Source organism: Carassius gibelio, chromosome B18 (assembly GCF_023724105.1).
Source record: "Carassius gibelio isolate Cgi1373 ecotype wild population from Czech Republic chromosome B18, carGib1.2-hapl.c, whole genome shotgun sequence".
NCBI classification, from domain to species: Eukaryota; Metazoa; Chordata; class Actinopteri; order Cypriniformes; family Cyprinidae; genus Carassius; species Carassius gibelio.
This window is the reverse complement of record NC_068413.1, coordinates 24,494,797-24,512,456: the sequence shown is the minus strand read 5'-3', so window position 1 is coordinate 24,512,456 and position 17,660 is coordinate 24,494,797. Positions and strand designations below refer to the sequence as shown.

Here is a 17,660-nt window from a genome sequence, read left to right as displayed (position 1 = left end):
GATGAGTTGAATCAGGTGTGTTTGATCAGGGAGACATCTCAAATGTGCAGTGTTGGGGTTCTCCAGGACCAGGATTGGGAGCCACTGCCTTATGGGACACTTATGTGTTTACAGAGATTTTTAATAACTAATTATCAATATTTCACTGTTACTGTACATTGGACAGCTTCCCATGACCTCTTGTGAGATCTCGGCAAAAAGTCTGACGATTTATTCCAAAACATGATGCATGATGGGATACACTAAGCTTTGTATAGTGCTCCGGAGCAGTATTGGAGAGGTTTAGTGTGTGTTAAGGACGCTGTGCTTTGGCATTATTAAGACCGGGGACAGTCTCATGTCTCATGTCAGTCTCATGTCTCATGTCAGTCTCACCGGGGACAGTCATGTACGCACACTCTCAAGTGGCCAAGACTGCAAGTGTGGGTATCTGGACAGGGTCAAAGTCTTAAAAATGATCCCTAAACACATCACAGTCTTAATAATCCAGTTTAAAACTTGTATGATATTGTACAAGTCCCAGGACGGTCTCATCTGACACTATCATAGAATTCATATGACTATAGCTTGCTATTAATTACTTGCTTTCAATAATGGATGCATTTAACATTTAATTATACAGCATCTTTACAGAGGCTGCTTTTATGGTCTAAACAAAACACAGTGTAATGTATAAGTTGAATGTAATTTAATATTTCCTTCCTTTCTGTCTTACAGGATTGTTTTGAGGATAACGCTGTAGCTCCATCATGCACAAGGACTCACCTCGTTAACTCTTTATCCCCCGCACACACAGAAATGGTCCCTGGATCAGTGATTAGACTTTGCAGTGGTTTGATTTTTGCAGAAGATGTAACTTTGTTTTAATTATAAGCTCATAATGAATACATTACATAACCAGTTATGAAAACAATAGTTAAAAATAGCGCTCCATATTAAAAATATATTGCACACTTGACATGCATGTCTTCATGGTGTTTTTTTGTGAGTTTGAAACATTTACATTGTGTTGTATAACATTTTGGTCACAACACTTTTTCCAGTGTTCTCTGAAAGACATACTGTATTTACTGTTTTGTTTTTTAATAAAAGCATTTTCATTTGCATACTGAAAATAGTTAATGTTTACAACATAACTGCCTTTTTATTCTTTATGGTGGCAAAAACGAGCTTGGTGACAGAGGATGCAGTGTAGTAATTTGGGCATGTTGTCTTTAAATGAGTTTGACATATAAATAAATAATGGAAGATCCTTACAAAAATATGCATGTTTATTATGCTTTATGTATTTATTTGTTCATTCATTCATTCATTCATTCATTCATTCATTCATTCATTTATAATTTCAGTTTTTATTCCTAGAGTTCAAATGGTAGAGAATGGTAAATCACAGAAACACAAATGTGAACAATTTTAACTTTAAAACACAATGTAATATACAATGTAAATTTTAGAAGCACGTCATTTGATTAGTAAATATATTTGTCTTTGGTCAAAAAAAAAATACAAATCTTAAAAATGTGTCTTATATTTATTATAGAGGAATCTGTCTGTTGGATACAACTGCGACTGCTGGGCATGTGCACATCAATATTGCCCAATGTTTGTCAAGCTGAACAACGGAGGAAGGTGAAGACGTTAATAAAACAGAATCTAATAAGTAGCAAGCTTAATCTATTGTTAACCGAATCTATCCCTTCAGCCGAAAAACGAAAGACGTCGGTCATACATGGATAAGGAAGTGTGACGCTACTGCTCAGCTTTGATGTCATTGGCTATGAATTTTCAGGACAGTCTGTGGTTGGACTATCTTTTAACCCATATTAAACAGCGCATCATGTTAAAAAGTATGTTTTGCTGCTATCATCACATTAGTAATATATTAAGTCAACAATGAAGTGTTGCTATCTTGACAAAAATGACATCTTTAGCGAGATCCTAATCCTAACCCTAAGCATAACTTCAATGAACTACAAAAAACAACCCCCTAGTGTTGCCTTTGCATAGATAGAACGACGGAGGCTTGTGGGTAATGTAGTTTAAAACTTTTTATTAACGAAACGAAATAAATTATTTATTTTAAGGAAAACTGGATATCTAAATATGTTTATTGTGCAAACCTCTATGATATATTTGAGAGGCAGGCTGAAATGTGGTATTTTACAGTGAGCAATATTTAAAATGCCTTTATGTCAGCTTTCCATTTATTTCTGAAAACTGAGCTCAACATTATTTTATCAGCATAGCATAAGTAATAATCCTGCCCATTTCCTCTTTGATATGTTAATTGGACTCTGATTTACAGCCATTTGAAAAGTACAGTTTTGGGCTCTTCCTGGGGGTGCTACTGGGCCCCTGGGGGTAGAAGGGCAGTAAAACCTACATATATGTATTCTCCTCATCATGGACAACAAACTGAGCTAAGTCACATTTATATCTGACAGTTTTCATAGTCCTCTGTTTTCCATTCTATTCATCATGACTATTATACCTTTTGACAGGACATCGTGAGGCCATCTGATGAAACATTGAAAAATTAGAAAGAAATGATTTAATAATGAAAATAATAGATTATTTATTTGATTTTTGAAGTAAATGGCAAGAAATATAATGGATGAACCTGCAACAACTTGCCTTTATCTATTCCCCACCTGTAAAGCAGTAATCAAGGACAATGTATACACATTGTGATACTTCACTATTACACAAGGACAAATTCATATATATATATATATATATATATATATATATATATATATATATATATATATATATATATAACTATTTAGCAAAAATCAGTGTAAAAATGTCCTCCTCACCCCAGTATCTTGCTCCTCATGTGCTGGACATCAGTAATGTACCTGCTCTTGGTTTTAATGCAGTACAAGATCCACGTTGATCATTCCTGCTACATTCTCAGTTATCCCTCAAGTGTTTGTAACAATAAAGCCCATGGCACCATCTTGTAATGCAGAATAATTAATCTCGTAACTCCCTTTATTTCACTAAAAAATGTGCATATTTGTTACTAAAATATAAAAAAATTACTTTCTGGTGTACTGATGTCCCAGATGTTATTAATCCGATCAAAAATGTTTATGTCTTAAATAAAAAAATAATCCCAATAATTAATATGTTGTTTTTCCAAGTCTAAAATAAACACATATGAGCCTACCTAGTAAAATTATGTATTTACCAAGAATCTTCAGAACACAATATTCACCATTTTCATTTTATTGAAGCATAGACTATAAAGTTGATAAAGTAGCATCAAGACAAATAAGATTCAATGAAAATAATTATCATCAAAAATACATTAACCTCATATATAAATCAGTTCACACAGATGAGTGATGAAATGTCCTTAAAAGTCACACAGTCCCATCCAGTCAACTGTGATACAGATCATGTGATACATATAAGACATGAGATACTGTTCCAGAAAATAATGATTCCCATCATCACATCTAAACTGGTTTCATCTCCCCATCGTGTTCTTCTTCTCTCGTGTCTGGAAACAGTTTGTGGTTGATATCCAGCACTGATGTGGTGTAGCTTGTCCTCAGCCAGAGGATCTCTCAGTCCTAAGATCCCAGACCTGGTCAAAGTGAAACAAACAATCCAGATGAAAATGTTTAATGGACAGAGAGCTCATCTTATGTTCTGTGTGATTTTACCCTTTTAGTACTGTACACTTACCATTCTTCAAGCTGTTTTGAGACCTTTTGAGAAGCTTTTTCTCTGAAGAGAATTTAGCACATCCTCTTCTTTCACTCCTTTCAAGAGCATCACTTGGTCAAAACCCCTCATTTGGCTGATAAGATCATCTGTACAAATTAAAATACTGCAATAAAAATTAAAGAATTAAGAAAAAGTTACAGAGGCAAAGGTCTTGCTCATGAGACTCCATTAGCATGTGTAGTTCTCAGAGACTCTAGAATTCATCTATTGTTGCAGTAAATGTGTTTTTTCCCTCTAGAATCTTTCTCCAAAGTTCCTGACTTCTCTCACAAATGTATTTTAGTCTGTGCAGTGTAAGGCCTGGCTTCAAACCAATCCACTATCAATTCACAATTTATAACATAACATTTAGAAAACAATGAAATAATGTACATTGGTGTTTATATCAACTAAACCAATTTCATGATACTTGTCTACTCTTAAAACAGGTGGTGTGTTTTTAAAAACATAATATTAAAAATGTCCAGTCACACTTTGCTAACATGCTGTAATTGTAATAGTAAAAAAAGAAATCAAGGCTGACATGACCAGTTCTGTGAGAGATCATTATAAAATGTTGTATAACACAGCATTGCTTCAACACACACATACCAGAGGACTTCTGTTTGTTTGAGCTCAAGATGGCCATCTTCATTCCTCATCCTGAGCAAATCATTTCCTTGGTCTTCCTTCTCTTCTGTGAAACAAGATAATCTCTACTTACTCTGTGTGCAATTAATATTGCTCATTAAATATAATTAAGTTAATTTAAAGTAAGATTCAGACCAGAGCATTTGAGGAGTAAATGTTGATTAAAAAAAATATTCTAAACAAATGTACCTGGGAAGAGCTGATCATGGCAAGATTCGCTGAGACTCAGTAATAGCTCTTTTAGTTTTTAGGAAGGTTTGTGAGGGTTGGCTCTTGAGTGAGCTGTTGAGCTTGATATTTTAGACCTGAAAAAGAAGAACAGCATTAGGATTATCTGCAAAAAATCCTGTAAGACAGAAAGAAGGAAATATTATTAATTACGTGCAACTTGTACATTACACCTCTGTATAATTATATGTTAAATGCATCCATTATTGAAAGCAAGTAATTAATAGCAAGCTATAGTCATATGAATTCTATGATAGTGTCAGATGAGACCGTCCTGGGACTTGTACAATATCATACAAGTGTTAAACTGGATTATTAAGACTGTGATGTGTTTAGGGATCATTTTTAAGACTTTGACCCTGTCCAGATACCCACACTTGCAGTCTTGGCCACTTGAGAGTGTGCGTACATGACAGTGTGTGAACGAGACTGTCCCCGGTCTTAATAATGCCAAAGCACAGCGTCCTTAACACACACTAAGCCACTCCAATACTGCTCCGGAGCACTATACAAAGCTTAGTGTATCCCATCATGCATCATGTTTTGGAATAAATCGTCAGACTTTTTGCCGAGATCTCACAAGAGGTCATGGGAAGCTGTCCAATGTACAGTAACAGTGAAATATTGATAATTAGTTATTAAAAATCTCTGTAAACACATAAGTGTCCCATAAGGCAGTGGCTCCCAATCCTGGTCCTGGAGAACCCCAACACTGCACATTTGAGATGTCTCCCTGATCAAACACACCTGATTCAACTCATCAGCTCATCAGTGAAGACTCCAAGGCAGATAAGAGAGACAGTGCAGTGCTGGGGTTCTCCAGGATCAGGATTGGGAAACACAGTCATCAGGTCATTAAAAGTTCGACACACACTTGTGGTCATCATGCTCACTTGAACACTAGGCCAAATACAGGAAAGACATCAAATAAGTAATCAAGTGGTCAAGTGCAAAGATGGCAAGTGTGGGTATTTGGACAGTGCAACAGTTTAAGAAACAACAAATGCTGTACAAATTATAACAGCAGGAGTGTTTGATAAAAGGGACAAACTATCACAGACTTACTGCTGCATATATCTGCCTCCGCAGCTTTCTGTCTTCTCCATTTCTGAAGGAATCCCTCTCCAGAAACACCACTGGGCTGACTGCCTTTACGTCTTTTCAGCTAAAAATAAAAATAAAAATAATAAAAAGGGGAGAGTAAATAAAATTGAATTATATACAGAATGTTAATAATGATCTGTGAGCAAAATATTTAGATATAATATATATATATATATATATATATAAATATATATATAAATATAAACTGATATGAAAGAACTGCAAGATGGAAAAATGCATGTTTTATTATTTATTTTTAATTTGATTTTTTTTTTTGGATTTACATTAAAAGGTATTAAAAGCATGCTACAGAACATATGATTACTGTGATATCTGTCATATAAAAGCACATAAAAACACTAACATTACAGTGATACAAACATAGCTGGTTTGGTGATTATTGTATTGTTGTATTGATTATTAATATACCATAGTAAAACTACAGTTACAGTTACTAATGTCCTGTTTACTGTGTTTTAACTTCACATTTCATTTATTACTATTGTAATAAAAACTTTCCGTATTTTGGAAAAATTCGTATTTCCGTAAACTGAAAAAAGCTCATATATCAGGACATGACAAAACTTCTCCAGGCAGCCAAAAATAATACCATTAGACTCCAGAGGGTTAATAGCGGGGGGGGGGGGGGGGGATGGGGGTACATTGGAAGTCATTGTGAACCAGCAACTGTTTAGTTTTCCACCTTCTTTCAAAATAAAGTTTATCTTTAGCAGAAGAAGAAACCTCATTCAGGTTTAAAACAACTTTTGAGTACCAAATTGACTAAATATCCATACCTTTTCATGCTTTGTTACCTTAATATAATATAACAAGTTTTGTCTTTATTATAGGGATGTAAACCCACCCCCAAGGATCATCCACTAAAGACCAAATTACTGTAAAAATTACTGTACATGTTAAACAAACCTAAATGTATATGCACTATGTAAGTGTTTTGAGGTCATAACAGTATTTTGAAAGGAATTGCACAAAAGTAAGTCTTTATTAATAGATAATCTACCCTGTAGTCACAATTTGTATAAATAGTGTTGGGGTTAAGCTACTAGTTTTCATTTAAGTTGGGAACTGCAGTGAATTTTATGTATAGGTATATATTTGGAGTTTTGTAAGTAGATTTTCCAAATTAGCCTATGTTGAATTAACAAAAAATTATTTTAAGTAAATGTGATTATTACTGCTTTCATGATTTTCATTTATATTCTGCACATGGCTGATCCTCCTCATGTTCTGTCAGAAGAAATAACCATCTGCCCATCTGCCTGTCAAACCACACTCATCCCTCTGTCCTCCACTTTAATGCACCCATTCACTAGACATCATGTCCTGTGAGGCAGCTGTAAGCTCCGTCCAGCTGTTTCACACTTCAGATTTTGGACAGCCTGTTCGTGCTAATGTAAGGCCAGCGTGGAGTCCCTGAGCATAGCTAAGCTCCAGACATGATGTTCACGGGCACAATGACCCGATCAGCAAACACAACGAAAGGCTCTATGCATCTGTACTATTTTCATGAACTTTTGCTCCTTTTCCCCTCTGGCCCTTGCAAGCTTTCTCTGGCTTATGAGAGGATAAGAAAGATCTCTCCAGAGAAACAGTGAAATATTCAAAAGTCTCTCTGTAATGATGAAGGACAGCCAGAGGAACGTAAAGCAGCTGCTGTCTCATCAAATTCACTATCAATAGATTCTCCCAGCTGCCCTTCTGATGTACAAGACATCAATCAGCTCACCATTAAGGAATTACCTTTTGGATACTTTCACAGAAAGGTTTGCTCCATTCATCACAAATGCTGACAGATATAAAATTCACCACTGTCTCAACTATTTTTAAAGGATGATTTTTATTTGTCAAGTCTGAGTTAAATGAATGGGTTTCAAAGAAAAAGATTTTCTTATTGCTTCTGTGTTTCATTGTTATGTTTTTTCCAAAATCGTACGTCTATCTTTGTTCTGCATGTTTTTTGTTTTGTTTTGTTTTTGTTTTTGTTTTTTTTTTGAAGAAGAATGTTCACACTTATCTTGTACTTAAATATGACATATTGTAAATATAAATTACAAAAGGGCACCCTAAAAGTACCATAGCCTGTAAGTAGTTTTATCAATCACTTTATTCATATATAGTAAATAAAGACTATACAAATAAAACCCCTCAAAAATAAGCTACACTATATGATTTGGCCAGTGTGAATTCATTAGGGCCCAAGCACTGATGGCGTGAGGACCTTATTGCAATTGCAATTGTTTCTTTTTTTCCTCATTATTATTTTTCACATTTTGAAAGCCTAAACATGCTCAAAAACTTTGCACATGTTTCTGAAGTGGTGAAAAAAAAAATTCTGATATGGGTTTCAGAAGTGGGTATGGCAAAATGGCTCAGAAATGCCACCTATAAAATATGGGCTATATTTCACATACATATTCTTAATTTAATAGACTCATATAACACACCAATACCTACAAAAAAAGTATCCCGTCAAGCAGAGGTGTCATGCCAATTCAAAGTGAGGTGGGATGAGTCATCGCTGAAACAAGGTGTTTTGTTTACTTTCTTGCTGACTGAATTTTAAACAACAAAGTGCAGATCTAGGTACGAATGTAAGTATGATATTAAAGGGATAGTTCACCCAAATAGCAAAATTATGTAATTGACAACTTACCCTCATGTTGTTCAAAACTTGTAAGACTTCCGTTTATCTTTGAAACACATTTCAATCAACATTTCATTCTATATATATATATATATATATATATATATATTAGTGCTGTCAAAATTAGCGCGTTAACGCATTCGATTAATTTGAAATATTTAACGCGTTAAAAAAAAATAACGCAATTAACGCGGTTGCAGTTTTTTTTATTTCCAGTTGTGGCCTATGTGTGTTCAACGTGCAAAGAAATATGGATAAGACCAAGGAAGGACTTTTAGACGGAAAGTTTCAGTATAAAACGGATTACTCTTCAGTCTGCCACAAGAAACATTACTCTTCATTCAGTCTGCCACAAGAAACAGCAACATTAAAATCATGAACTCAAATGTCATTGTTTAACGTTAATAAGCTTAAACGAAAATAAACAAAATAATTGTGTAGCGGAGTATTTTTTGTACACAGTCCCGCGAACTGTCAATCACTCCTGTGCGCGTGCATCACTGTCCTCCTCAGCTGCAGCAACTTGCGCTCTCTCTCTTCATCAAGCTTTAAAACAAAAAGGGGACAAAAAGATCATATTGTCTTTGTGCATAGGCTATAGATTAATTAGATAAATGAATATCTAAATTTGTGCCTTGCCGTCTACGGTATTTTTTTAGAACTTAGAAAAAAGATGCTGCAGCCAATGAGCAGCCAGCGGGGGCTGCAGGACGACTCAACCTCCGCAGACAGTTTTTAATGTTTATCAGACAATAAATACTCAAGATTTTGCTTTAGTATAACTCACAACGAGTTTCACACACCTTCTCCGGCCACGTTGAGTTGTTGACACTTAACAGTGGGAAAAGCGACACATGCGCTATTCACTTGTATAACTTAAGGGTGAATGGGTAATGTAGTTTCTGCTCTGGGTGGGATGAATTAGGAAGCTTGCATTGTGAAGGGCGCTCTGAAAATCGGCAGTGCAGGTGAAAGATTAAAACCTCTATTAAAACAGATGTCCAAATGAGCGTACCGGTACGCTACAAGCACGTTCTGGGCGCACGGAGAGGTGGCGGTACGCTCGAAAGCTATATTTGGAAGTGGCGGTACTGAGTACTGGTGCATACCGGCCCACTTAAAGCACTGGCAATGACTATACTTTGGAATTTCTTTGCAGTCCACTTAGAATTCAACATGGAAATCATTTTTGTCTATTATTGGCATTGATTGTTTTGAAATTCAAATGGTACTTACATGCCTGTGTTTTTATTTCTGTAATAAATATGGCTTTCAAGCCAACAGTTAATTTGGAGGATATTGATGGTTTATTGCAGGTATGTTGTTTACATGAGAAAATCTGTTACAAGTTAAACAAAAATTCCAATAAACAATCATATTTTGAATTTAAATAGTTTCTTTGTCTTGAGTTTACATTAATTATTAACATTTTACATTTACATATCCAAAAAGTTTCAGTCTCTTAATTGCGATTAATCGCGATTAATCGCGATTAATTTTAAAAAATTGTGCGATTAATTAGTTAATTTTTTTTAATCGATTGACAGCACTAATATATATATATATATATATATATATATATATATATATATATATATTATGAAATGTTGATTTGAAGCGTCAGTTTTTGAATTAGTATTACTACGGTCAAGCCTAAGGTTGGGAATCGAAAATTGATTCAGATTCCAGAGTCGGATACTTAAGGTTTGATTGCGAACACTATTCAAACAGTAACATGATTCTATTCCTATAAATTTACAATGATTTGTTTGTTTCATTCATCAACCTTTGACATATGCGATCATGTTATTGGGATCACTTGGTTTGTCCCTGCAGTGTATGATCACAACAGTGTGATTTAAACATTCAATCTGCGTTTGTGCTGCCATTGACCTAAAGAGAGCAGATGCCATCCGTCATGAATGAAACAGCTTCACATTCTTTTCCACCACACAGTATCATTATTTCCTTGTTACAGACATTCAAATCAAAGAAGTACTGGGATAAAAGTTTATAGTTCAGATATAAACTGTGTGTATAATGTGTATGGTAGCGAATAAAACACTTAGTTTTTCACAAATGAAGATTTATCGATTACATTGTTATGACATTCTGACTGAGCTTTAATAAATATGTATTTCACAGCAAGCAAAATTATTAATATAAATACTGGCAGGTGTTCAATATTTATTTTAATTGGCATCTTCCTTTAAAACCTTCAAGCCCGAAGAAGGACATAGTGAAGGCCTGTGGGAGAAAATGCCACAACTGTTGTTTTGATTGCCATGTGGTGACATGAGAGAAAGCTGGACCTATGACAAGTTATCCAAGATCCCTGTTGGATTTCATGAATAATAAGATAAAGGTATGAATTAGCAATGACTCTTAGCTAGTTGCTGCTACTTGGATTCACTTTTTTGGGACAACAAGAAGATTAAACGATTTTTGGGGTAAGGATTGAACCTTAATTGGGCAACTTCCCAATAAGACTTTAAAAACTATGTAGAAATGTTAATTAATACAGTTTTTGTTTTCCCTTCTTCTTGTTGTGCAGAGAGGCTATGCCTTAATAAGATAAGGCTCTGATTTTCCATGTTGAACAAATTAAATATTGTGTGCAACTGTTTTTGTAGACACTACAGAAAACACTAATGAGGCTAGAAGTTAAGGTTGAGCCCCCTTTTTGTGTGCTTAAAAACAAGCTACAAAAAGTAAACACTGAAAGAATATTCACTGATAAACTAACTGACTGACATTGAGTATGTTTACATGCACACCAGTGAGCTGACAATGCAAGTAAGCTGTGTTCACATGACTTAATTAATAAATCAGTTTATTTCCCTGTAGGTAAATCGAAATATAATAATCTGCATATCTGACTCAGAGTATTCCATACATTTGTCAATTGTGATGTTAAAGGGAAAGTTCCCTCAAAAATAAAATATTTTTTTTTTTGCTTACCCCCAAGGCATCCAATATGTAGGTGACATTGTTTCTTTAGTAGTTTCTGTTTTTTCTTCCTTTTTTTTTTTTTTTTACCTCTGATTCATGCAATACCCGAATTGTTCGAACTCTCCTATGCGTGTCTTGCTGAGCATGTTCTCAAGAAGGTACATGAGGAATCTTCTTCTTGCTTGCTTTACAGTGGTTTGCAGACTTATATGTGCATTATCGCCACCTATCTCTCAGGTTAGGTTTAGGACACACTATCTACAATCTCAATTAGGAGTGATAATATTTTCAATATTTAGCAATTTTTAAATTTTTGGGTGAATTATCCCTTTAAATTAAGTTTGCAACATGTCAGCTTGCAGCACGTTGGGAAACTTACAGCTAATATATTTCCTCTCATGCGTTTATCAGTGCAGCGTTGTGGCTGAACCACTTCTACTTCAGCTGCACAAGATGAGAACACATTTTTATCATTTTCTGAGTCATGAAAAGGTCTGGTTTTGTTATGTATTTCCTCCTTTCTTTACTGCAAGACGTTTGCTCGGCCTAGATGCGTTTAAATCTGCACTAATGATGCGTTCCTGTCACGTATCACATATGCACACTTCAATAAGCTGACAGAAAGAAGTTATTAAAGGGGGGGTGAAATGCTATTTCATGCATACTGAGTTTTTTACACTGTTAAAGAGTTGGATTCCCATGCTAAACATGGACAAAGTTTCAAAAATTAAGTTGTACGTTTGAAGGAGTATTTTTGTTCCAAAAAAACCTCTTCCGGTTTGTCACAAGTTTCGGAAAGTTTTTTTCGAGTATGGCTCTGTGTGACGTTAGATGGAGCGGAATTTCCTTATATGGGTCCTAAGTGCTCGCTCTTCTGCCGGAAGAGCGCGCGCTCCAGTATAGCAGAGCAGAGAGAGGCTGAGCACAGCCTGATCAGAGCGAGAGCGTCGCGAAAAATCACAAAAGAAGTGTGTTTTTGGTTGCCAGGGCAAGACAACCCTGCACAGATTACCAAAAGAGAAACAGCATTAAGGGACCAGTGGATGGAGTTTATTTTTACAGAGCATCAACGGAGTTGTGCAAGTGTTTTTGTTTGTTCCCTGCATTTCGGATTGCACATCGTTTATTTCTTAAGGATAATGCAGTCCCAACGGAAAAGGGTCACGATTGTGTGTTGGAACCACATGCGGTGAGTAAAACTGCTTCAAATATCTCTGTGTTGTTAACTTAGCTATCAGCCCGTAAGCACATCAAGTAAACAACATGCGATGTTGTCATCAAACTGCACTTTCCACATGTACAGCTTAAAAAAAAAAAAAAAAAAAAAAAAGACGACATAAAGTGGAACTTAGTCATTTTCCAAAACCGCTAAGCAAATATAGACCGTTTCAGTACATACCACATAGCATACCGCCTTTCTTTGCTGATGCTGCTCTTGTTAAATTTCAGCCTCTGGATCTGTGTCACAGCTTCCACATGCTCTCAACTCAAAAGCCTACTGGTGCTCGTGATTCTTTAGCTCCGCCCACACGTCACGCCTCTAGGCGCTCGTGTTTTTCCGGGAAAACTCGGTACAGACTATCTTTCTCTTATAAATATAATAAAAAGAAAGACTTTTTGGAGTTATGAAGGATGCAGTACTACTCTATAGGTACTCAAGATTAACAGGATATTGAGTGAAAACGAGCATTTCACCCCCCCCTTAAGCATTATTGGCTTAAGAATGTGCTCGTAAATACACTCATCGTTTTTTTTTTTTTTTTTAACAAACTGATGTTAATTTTACACATTTCTGCAATCTCTGGGCAGAAGTTTAGAGAGCAGCCGATAATAATTTCACATTCTTGCTAGAATTTTGCTCATTTTGATTGCAGTCTAAAACATTCCTGAGATAGTACTGTTCCTTTGTATTCATGAGTTTGCAGAGAATATTTATAAAATGACACATAGAATGATACATATTTAGTCTTTCATCTTAACTTATATGCATCACAAAATTAATATTAATAATAAATAAATCCTAATGAAACTCCCTGCCAATGTATATTTGTCCTTGTATAACTACACCTAAAAAAAAAATGAATGAAAATTAAAACAAGGGTGACTGAATAAATAAATGAATTGAACTGAATTGAAAAATGAACCTGAAAATCTCAGTCACCATTAAAGTAGCTAGCAGAGTCATTTTATTATTTCTGTTTTATCATCTCAAATTGTGGGATTATCACAACCATTCCATAACAAAAATCTGAGAAGCAGAAAAAGTATGTATTTGTGCTCCTTATAATATTATTACTGTCTAGGGGAAGTAACTGAGACATTTTTGCATTATTATTATTATTATTATTATTATAGTTTTTTAATGCTTAAATTATTATTATTATTTTTTTTATTTATTTTTTACGTGGTTATCTATGAGTAATGTTATTATATGAAATGTCTTCTTCTCTTAATTATTAAAATGGCCTTGTATTAAAACTATTTCTATATGAAGAGTAAAATTACTCTAGGGGGAATTGTATATAGACAGGAAAATTATCGTAGGACCTACATTTTTGCTTATCTGCACGTTCTTATTTAAAGTTACTGAAAATCTGCTTAATTAAAAAGACAATTTGTTAACTGACATTGCTTATAATCTACTCACTTTTATCCTTAGCCCTGTCAGCGCCTCCTTTCAGAACGTCACTGTAAAATTATAGTTAATAAGGTCTAATTCAGCACATCAAATGTGAGCCACTTTTCTAATAATGGAGATTGGATGAAGGTCAAAGCTACTGTGATACTTTAAATTGAATTCATAGTCTGATCAGGATGTGTTTTATATATTTCCTCGTTCAGTGCCACATAGGCAATTAAAGTCCATTCCCAGACCAAGAGTTTTTTTTTTTTTTTTAATTATTAAAATGTTAGAGAAACTGCCTTTGGTGTCTACTCTTTACATATAGGCATCATTGACTGTGTTCACAATGTATTATATTAGACACTCATTCTGTGAAGTATGGCCAAATGTTGTTATTAATATTATATATATATACGGATATGTACTTTAAGTATGCAGGACCAGTAAACATTTCAAACAGTCAGTAGCATGATATGTTTGCGTGTAATATGCCTCGTTTTGTGCATGAGAAATCATGAAAACTTAAGTTATCTTTATAACATTCTGCATTAAAAAAAAATGTATATAGTTCTGTATGATTTCTAAGCTGTTTTCCTCATGGCAACCAATATATGTCATACACACACTTTATATCAAATAGTCCATTTGAATTAGGTTGTTTTGATCACTATGTTTTTATATCGAATGAATTGGAGTAATATTATCAGTTCTCCCATCTTGGATTAAATTTTTAACAAGCTAATGAGCCAATTTGCAATACAATCTATTAGTTCCCCCGCAGTGCTACTTTAGACACCAAAACAAGGTGTTCTAGTATCATTATGCTGCAACATTTTTGGAACAGCCTTTGTGTTAAGTGTGTGCCTTTGTAGGAAGCTCACTGTGTTGCCCTGTAATTCTGTTTTATAACAGAGTATGTAATACCCCATACCTTGAAGCTGTGGGCAGAAATACAACCATCTTGACATTTGACTTGCCTATTTCTAGGAAAAAGCTAGAGAGAGAGAGAGAGAGAGAGAGAGAGAGAGAGAGAGAGAGAGAATAAAAATACTGTCTGTCATCAGTCACCACTGAGGTTGGAGGAACTTTCTTGCCGTGAGTTTGAGCTGCTTCAGTGTGGCATGCAATCGCACAATGTGTCATCACTCATAGCTCTGATGTATTCCCCTAATTAACCAGAGCAATCTACAGCAGATCCCACAACCCCCCCCCCCCCCCCACACACACACATGCGGTTGTCTGCCTGTCTGTAATGACATCATGGAAGATAAGTGGAATTAGATTCTCAGTTCAGAGATTCTCAGAGTATGCATGGCAAATCAACACATACAACTTATTACTAATTTCTCTGGACCTCTCTGTCTCTTCTTCATTTCCGCTATCACAAAACACATCAGCGAAACACACTGTCCTCTTCTTTTCTCACTTTCTGTCATCTCTCCTCTCACACATCCACATTCGCCCACCAACCCATACACACATACTTGCTGTCTGCCCAAATCATTTCCAGACACATGACTGTGGTGATATCCGCTGCATCTGTCATGCTAGTTACATATTCAAATGGATTATTCAATATGCCACCAAAAAAAAGAAAAAAATATAGTGATACTTACATATTACATACTCTGTACAGTATATATATATGATATTAAAGATTGTAATATGCATCAGTAAATATTCCAAACAGTCGTATGATACATTTACGCCATGTGCAATATTTTATGCACATTTTTTATTTAAACATGTTTATTATGTTCATGTAAGATTAAGAAATAATGGAAATCTCTCCATTAGCAATCACAGTGGCAGTTGTTGCTTGGCATGCAGGTCCCCTGGAGGTGTATGACATGCTAACTGACTGATATGCTAACACTGAACCTAAACCTAAACCTTAAAGCTACAGTTAGTAACTTCTCTCTAGTGGCTTACCCCTTTGCTCTCACACTGAATCATGAGATATTCCATGCAGTATGTGTATGTTTGTCAAATATAGTTGTATTTGATACCGATAATTTACAAATATACTGTTATGTAAACTGTTAGTTTTTTTTTTTTATCTGCATAAATAAATAAATAAACATTACACTGGTTACTGTTTTCAGACCAAAACTTATGACCACACCACGAGTATTTAAACCACAGTCCTTTTTTTTTTTTTTTTACTCTGAATTGAAATAATTTCATGGCTGATCTGCTCAGCTTTCCAACATAACAGGCCAATTATTCCTAGACAAGAGAACCCTGCTCTGAGATCCCACAGAGAGAGACTTAGGGTTTCAGCCTGTATTGTCCCATATTAAAGGGTCAAGAGCAAATTAAAATATGCCGTAAGCCCTCCATGCAACCACTAATTAAAACTTAATATAGGTTTTAATATTCATAAGCGTCCTTGGAAGTGATTATGTAGGTAAATGCATGCTTCTACACTCCAATGACCTTATGCAAAGTCAAAAACACTGACTCACACATGGATATGCTGGGAAGGGCAAGGAAGCATTATTTTAAAGAGAGGGATCATGACTTAGGTTTGGTATCAAAACCCACTAAGTTCAGTAAGAAATGGAGTGGCTGCTGCTGCTTAATTTGTGCCCACTGAAATGAGGACTGTTGTATTGACAGTATCCCCACTTGTTTTCTCATGGATGAAGTCATTTTAGATTTATTAATTTTTTTGTCAATTTGGAAAAGCCAGCTTATGGATACTGCAGTGATACTGAACACATTTCAATGTTTAAAGGGGTTGTATCATGTACATTTTTTTGTTTTATTTTTACAAAAAATAAATAAATAAAATAAGATGTTGCCTTTAACTGTCATTATGCATTATTGACACACTGTTTTCCTAATTAATGTTGTTCAGTTGCTTTGCACAATTTTTTTTTTTTTTTTTTTTTTTGTTTAAACCACTATATAAATAAAAGGTTACTAGACATGTTTACAACAAAATTGTGCTGGTAAGTCAGAAGTGATTTTTTACACGTTCTTAGATGAATGGAAAGTAAAAAAAAAAAAAAAAAAAAAATCTTACATTAATGTGTCTTTTTGTTAGCTCGGTCAGCCATGTTGCCGTTCTTGCCAATTTATGCTGAGATAATTCATACCCCTTCATTTGAAGTGAGGACCTGCAAAACTTTGTTTTTGAAGGGCTACAGTATCTGGTCCTTCCCCTTACCGCTACCCCTCCGGCCAAAAGAGAATTGAGACACCCCTACCCCTACCCTTTCACGTAAACACATAAAACCATTAACGTTTTACATTTACATGTAGTTATTTTGCAGATGCTTTTATTAAAAGTTGCTTACAATTGGGGATACATAATTGATTCTTCTTAAAGAGGCAAACAGACACGGGGAGTGCTTGTAATAGCACGTTTTAGGCTTTGTTCAAAAAAGTATAAGGTAGAAAGAGAAGGTATATATATATATATTAGGATGAAGTCAAATAGCTCCGAAAGCGAAGAGTTTTCAGCGGAAAATTGTCAGAGATTCAGCATTACGGATAGGAGTAGGAAGATGATTCAAGCAGCCAGGAATGGCGAACGTGAATTTTCTGGAATGTGATTTTGAGCCTCTCTGTGAAAGTACCACAAGGCGTCGCTCACTAGTTGATCTCTGGAAGGGATGTAGATTCTTAGTAGTGAGTGGAAGTAGGCGGGTGCTTAGCTTGTGGCTGTTTTATATGCAAGCATCAATGTCTTGAACTTGTTGCAAAGCG

At 35.1% G+C, this 17,660-nt stretch overlaps 1 protein-coding gene and 1 long non-coding RNA gene across 2 annotated transcripts in view; one reads left to right on the top strand and one right to left on the bottom strand.

The window, feature by feature from the left end:
* The window catches only part of LOC127977656 (spondin-1-like), a 228,372-nt gene that overhangs the window by 159,684 nt on the left and 51,028 nt on the right, over positions 1-17,660 (top strand). The window lies entirely within an intron of this gene.
* On the bottom strand, positions 4,333-5,859 carry LOC127977660 (uncharacterized). The gene is made up of 3 exons (XR_008158279.1): positions 5,665-5,859; positions 4,561-4,676; positions 4,333-4,417 (listed from the first exon to the last, which is right to left on the bottom strand). It is a non-coding gene; the product is annotated as an uncharacterized LOC127977660 (long non-coding RNA).